We start from the raw sequence: 6,203 nt of genomic DNA on the forward strand, positions 1-6,203 counted from the left end.
AAGCACCAGTTACGCCACACCTATGAATACTATGGACAGTTTTAATTCTCTTATCTGAGGAAAGATATACTGGCATTGGAAGCAGTTCAGAGAAGGTTTACTCATTTGATCCCAGATATGGAATTTAATGAGGAGAGATTTCTTTCAAGAAAGAGTTGGATAGAGCTCTTAAGGATAGTGGAATCAAGGGTTATGGGGATAAGGCAGGAACAGGACACTGATTGAGGATGATCAGCCATGACCATAATGAATGGTGATGCTGGCTCGAAGGACAGAATGGCCTACTCCTGCACCTATTGTCTATTAAATAGGTTGGGCCGACACTCCTGAAGTTTAGCAGAATGAGAGATGACCTTATCGAAAATTAAATCATTGTTAGGGAGCTTGAAAAGGTATATACTGTTACAGAACAGACCAAAACCCTCAAAATATATCAAGGAGATAGTCTAACTTTTATCTATTTAAAGGCAAGTGTAAGGCATGATTCCAGATGTGATTCGATTGGTCAAACTACTAGGATTTAAGCAAATTACACGGTACTCTTACATCACAGTTAAAATACAAACAAAGAATGGCACAACATTAACTCAATCAAAATACTTTAAAAAAATGTAACTACTACTCATCAACTGTTCCAATATAGCAGCATCCCATAAACACACCCATGGCAAAGGCAAATTCAGCAAAACAGATTTACTTCACTTGCTATCTCATCCAATCCAGAAGGAACATTGACACCAAGTGAATCTAGCAGCCGAGACAGAACTCAAGCTTTTTGCAGCAGCAGCAGAGAGAGCTGTGTCAAGCAGTTTCATTTCCAAAACTTCAACAACTGAAAGCAAAAACTAAAACCCTGGATATGTGTGAGCCTGACTCCATTCACTCATGCTTCTTTTGTCTAATTTTTTTAAAGTCCCAAAACTATTTATTCTGCTTTCCATGGAGCAGACACCTTGGCACTCGGTATATACCACCTACTTTCACAAAAAAAAGGACAGAACAAATCCCTCTTAAAGGCACATGGAATCATAGAGTTACAGAGTCATAAATGGAAACAGATCCTCTGATCCAACCAGTCCATGCTGAATATAATCCCAAACTAAACCTGTCCCACCTGCCTGCTCCTGGCCCATATCCCTTCAAACATTTTCTATTCATATACTTATCCAAATGTCTCTTAACTCTCCTCACGATATAGGGAGATTGTTTACCCTTATGGAAGAGTTTAGAACAAGAGGGCTAAAGAACAGAGTCAGGAGTCACCTAATTGGGACAGAGATGAGGAGGATTCTTTTTTTCTTTCAGAGGTTTGTGAATCTGTACAATTCTTTATCACAGACAGCTTTCAAGGCTGGGTCATTAAGTATATTCAAGGCTGACGTAGACTTTTTTTTAACCGGTAAGGGAATTAAAGGTTGTGGTTAAAAGGCAGGAAAGTGGGTTTGAGGATTATCCGACAGGTCAATGTTGAGTTTAGATTTCTCCAGAAACATTTGGCTCCAGATCTCTTTCCAGCCTTTACCCAAACATGGGTGAGGGAGCTCAGGTGCAGAGATGAGGTGAGAGGGATCATATTTGGGAGCATTTGGTCAAGCCCATCATCAGAGAGCCGCACAGTAAATGAAATCAGTGGGAACAATGGGGGGAAATCTCCTCTGTTTGGAGTCGTGTCCAGCACAAAGAAAGATAGTTGCTGGAGGTCAGTCATCCTAGCTCCAGGATGTCGCTGCATGGATTTCTCAGGATAGAATCCCTAGGCTGCTTCATCAATAGCATTATAGGGTCAGAAGTGGGGATGTTTGACCATGATTGCACAATGTTCAATTTGATTTATCAGGTATTGCCACTGTATTTGCCTTACTGATCAGGACTAAAACGATACCTAGCATTGAGCTGATGAGTGGCAGTATCACATCATCCCTTACCTCCTTCCCATTCAGCTGATGCAACCCACCTGTACAGAATCCTCTTGATTTGCCAAGCTCTTACTGCCTGCCATTGACATTGAATAAAGCCCAGCACTTAAAATTAGCAACAAGAATGGGGGAGGGGGATGGATTGGGGAATAGCATGGACACTTCCCCATCATTCAAAATAGTAATTCATTTCTTCAACATATTTATAGTTCTAATTACAAAGCCCCTCTGAGTCAAGTGAAGAGTTTGGGAGTGGAAATGGGATGGATTAACCCAAATGGTGTATGTGCACAAGCCACTGGGGCTGGGTGTCCTTCCTGGAAGAGTAGTAGCTGGCTGAATTCCTGTTGCTGGGGACAGACAGTTAGATCCGCAATCCTCTCCAGGAACCCTCCATGAATGGTAAAGATGGTTTCTAGTGGATTTTCAGAGCACACGCTATGCTGAACAGCATTGCAAATATCAAGAGAGGGAGCAATGGGCTCTTCAAACAGGCCAAGTTCTTTCTCACTGAGTTCCAGAGCTTTATTCCTCTCACAAGCTGGGCAATGTAACCTCACCTCAGACTGAAAGACTCCACCTGAGCTCCCAGCTCCTTGTAGGTGAAACATTTTCCCGTTGTATCTGATACCTTTTTCTTTGACTAAGTGCCCTTTGTTTAAATGTTTAAGATAATTATATGTGTCCACATAACCTTTTTTTTAACAAAATTAACATTTGGATGGCTTTGTAACACTTTTAAAATTGTACCTGTGGCCTCTCATCCCAGAGTTGTTAACTGCTGAAGACTATTTGTTTCTACCTGTCTTTAATCCATTTGTTATTTTGAACATTTTCTACCAGATAGACTCATAATCTGTACTCTGCTGATGAAAAAAATATCAATTGAGATAGTTGTTGTTTCTTCATTTTTTTTACCTTCTGACAGCAGGCAGCATGAGGTGGATCTGAATTGTAGCCACTCTAGTGGCATAATGTCCCTCCTGTCATGTGGAGTCTGATGCTGCAGACAATTCTCAACTTGAAATATTGACTTGGAAAGGAGACACTCTCAGGGTCACATTTTCCCCTCAGCTCTCCCCAGTAAACTGACCCTGCAACTTATGGAAATGAACAGACACATGAAGTCCTTCAGCTTATCGAGTCTGTACTGTCAACAGCAACGGCTTGTTCCCTACCTAACATCTGAAAGCAAAGAAGCAGAAGTCAGGAAAATATGCTGAAGAGGGCTATAAGATAAAGGGAAGGGAAGGGAAAAGAGATTAAAAGAGTGAGGCTTGAGAGAGAGAGAGAAAGAGAGAGAGAGAGAGAATCAGCAATACAAAGACAAAAGAAAGAAGATAGATGGTGAGATTTTTTCTCTGACCATAATGCTCAAAGGCATCTCGCAATGATTATCCTCTGCCGCTGTCCTTTAGAATTGTTAGCAGCTTTATAAAAAATGCTCCAATTTTTTCCATTACAACAGCAGACATTAAACATCCCAAAGGCTTGCATTTGCTTCCATGTGTATTGTGTTTGTTCAGGTAAATGGTGCCAGTTATAGAATATGGAACATCTGTCCACTTTGACACATGTGTTAGCATGATACATAGCCCAAGCTAAGTATGACAATGGGAGAAAATGAGAATTGCACATGCTGGAGATGAGAGTTGAGAGATGGTGCTGGAAAAGCACAGCAGGTCAGACAGGATCTGAGGAGCAGGAGAATCGACATTTTGGGCATTAGCCCTTCATTATTCCTGATGAAGGGCTAATGCCCAAAACGTTGATTCTCCTGCTCCTCAGATGCTGCCTGACCTGCTGTGCTTTTCCAGCACCACACTCTTGACTAAGTATGACACAGCCCACATATAGCTAAGGCTCTCTACCCAGTCCAAATAATTTTGTAATAATCCCAACTATCAGAAGGCAATTTCCAATCACACTTCCATTTTTACCTTTCCCTTACCAGTCACTTTCATACGAGAGTCACAGAGAGGTACAACACAGAAAGAGGCCCTTCGATCCAATTCGTCCATGCCCAACAGATATCCTAAACTACTCTGATTCAAAAGATGTTCATGCGTATTCAAACCATGGTTAGCTCCATATTGCCATTCTGCATTCTCTGGAAATTCCATTGGTTGCCCATCGACATGGACTGGATTCAAGGCCAGAATTTTTGGGATGGCCACATTAATGGCCAGCGACCATAATTCTATTCGTTTTAAAATAGTGATGGAAAAGGATCTAAAAGCTGAAGTTCTAAATTGGAGAAAAGCCAATTTTGACGGTATTAGGCAAGAACTTTCGAAAGCTGATTGGAGGCAGATGTTTGCAGGTAAAGGGACAGCTGGAAAATGGGAAGCCTTCAGAAGTGAGATAACAAGACTCCAGAGAAAGTATATTCCTGTTTGGGTGAAAGGGAAGGCTGGTAGGTATAGAGAATGCTGGATGACTAAAGAAATTGAGGGTTTGGTTAAGAAAAAGAAGGAAGCATATGTCAAGTACAGACAGGATAGATCGAGAGAATCCTTGGAAGAGTATAAAGAAAGTAGGAGTATACTTAAGAGGGAAATCAGGAGGGCAAAACGTGGACATGAGATAGCATTGGCAAATAGAATTAAGGAGAATCCAAAGGGATTTTATAAATATATTAAGGACAAAACAGTAACTAGGGAGAGAATAGGGCCCCTCAAAGATCAGCAAGGTGGCCTTTGTGTGGAGCCACAGAAAATGGGGGAGATACTAAATGAATATTTTGCATCAGTATTTACTGTGGAAAAGGATATGGCAGATATAGACTGGAGGGAAATAGATGGTGACATTTTGCAAAATGTCCAGATTACAGAGGAGGAAGTGCTGGATGTCTTGAAATGATTAAAGGTGGATAAATCCCCAGGACCTGATCAGGTGTACCCGAGAACTCTGTAGGAAGCTGGAGAAGTGATTGCTGGGCCTCTTGCTGAGATATTTGTATCATCAATAGTCACAGGTGAGGTGCCGGAAGACTGGAGGTTGGCTAACGTGGTGCCACTGTTTAAGAAGGGCGGTAAAGACAAGCCAGGGAACTATAGACCAATGATCCTGACCTCAGTGGTGAGCAAGTTGTTGGAGGGAATCCTAAGGGACAGGATGTACATGTATTTGGAAAGGCAAGGACTGATTAGGGATAGTCAACATGGCTTTGTGCGTGGGAAATCATGTCTCACAAACTTGATTGAGTTTTTTGTAGAAGTAACAAAGGAGATTGATGAGGGCAGAGCAGTAGATGTGATCTATATGGACTTCAGTAAGGTGTTTGACAAGGCTCCCCATGGGAGACTGATTAGCAAGGTTAGATCTCATGGAATACAGGAAGAACTGGCCATTTGGATACAGAACTGGCTCAAAGGTAGAAGACAGAGGGTGGTGGTGGAGAGTTGTTTTTCAGACTGGAGGCCTGTGACCAGTGCAGTGTCACAAGGATTGGTGCTGGGTCCTCTACTTTTTGTCATTTACATAAATGATTTGGATGCGAGCATAAGAGGTACAGTTAGTAAGTTTGCAGATGACACCAAAATTGGAGGTGTAGTGGACAGCGAAGAGGGTTACCTCAGATTACAACAGGATCTGGACCAGTTGGGCTAATGGGCTGAGAAGTGGCAGATGGAGTTTAATTCAGATAAATGCAAGGTGCTGCATTTTGGGAAAGCAAATCTTAGCAGGACTTATACACTTAATGGTAAGGTCTTAGGGAGTGTTGCTGAACAAAGAGACCTTGGAGTGCAGGTTCTTAGCTCCTTGAAAGTGGAGTGGCAGGTAGATAGGATAGTGAAGAAGGTGTTTGGTATGCTTTTCTTTGTTGGTCAGAGTATTGAGTACAGGAGTTGGAAGGTCATGTTGTGGCTGTACAGGACATTGGTTAGGCCACTGTTGGAATATTGCATGCAATTCTGGTCTCCTTCCTATCAGAAAGATGTTGTGAAACTTGAAAGGGTTCAGAAAAGATTTACAAGGATATTGCCAGGGTTGGAGGATCTGAGCTACAAGGAGAGGCTGAACAGGCTGGGGCTGTTTTCCCTGGAGCGTCGGAGGCTGAGAGGTGACCTTATAGAGGTTTACAAAATTATGAGGGACATGGATAGGATAAATAGACAAAGTCTTTTCCCTGGGGTTGGGGAGTCCAGAACTAGAGGGCATAGGTTTAGGGTGAGAGGGGAAAGATATAAAAGAGACCTAAGGGGCAACTCTTTCACGCAGAGGGTGGTACGTGTGTGGAATGAGCTGTCAGAGGATGTGGTGGAGGCTGGTACAATTGCAACA

This window comes from Chiloscyllium plagiosum, unplaced genomic scaffold (genome assembly GCF_037043375.1).
Source record: "Chiloscyllium plagiosum isolate Xiang-an unplaced genomic scaffold, Cpla_swu_hap1 HiC_scaffold_9, whole genome shotgun sequence".
NCBI classification, from domain to species: domain Eukaryota; kingdom Metazoa; phylum Chordata; class Chondrichthyes; order Orectolobiformes; family Hemiscylliidae; genus Chiloscyllium; species Chiloscyllium plagiosum.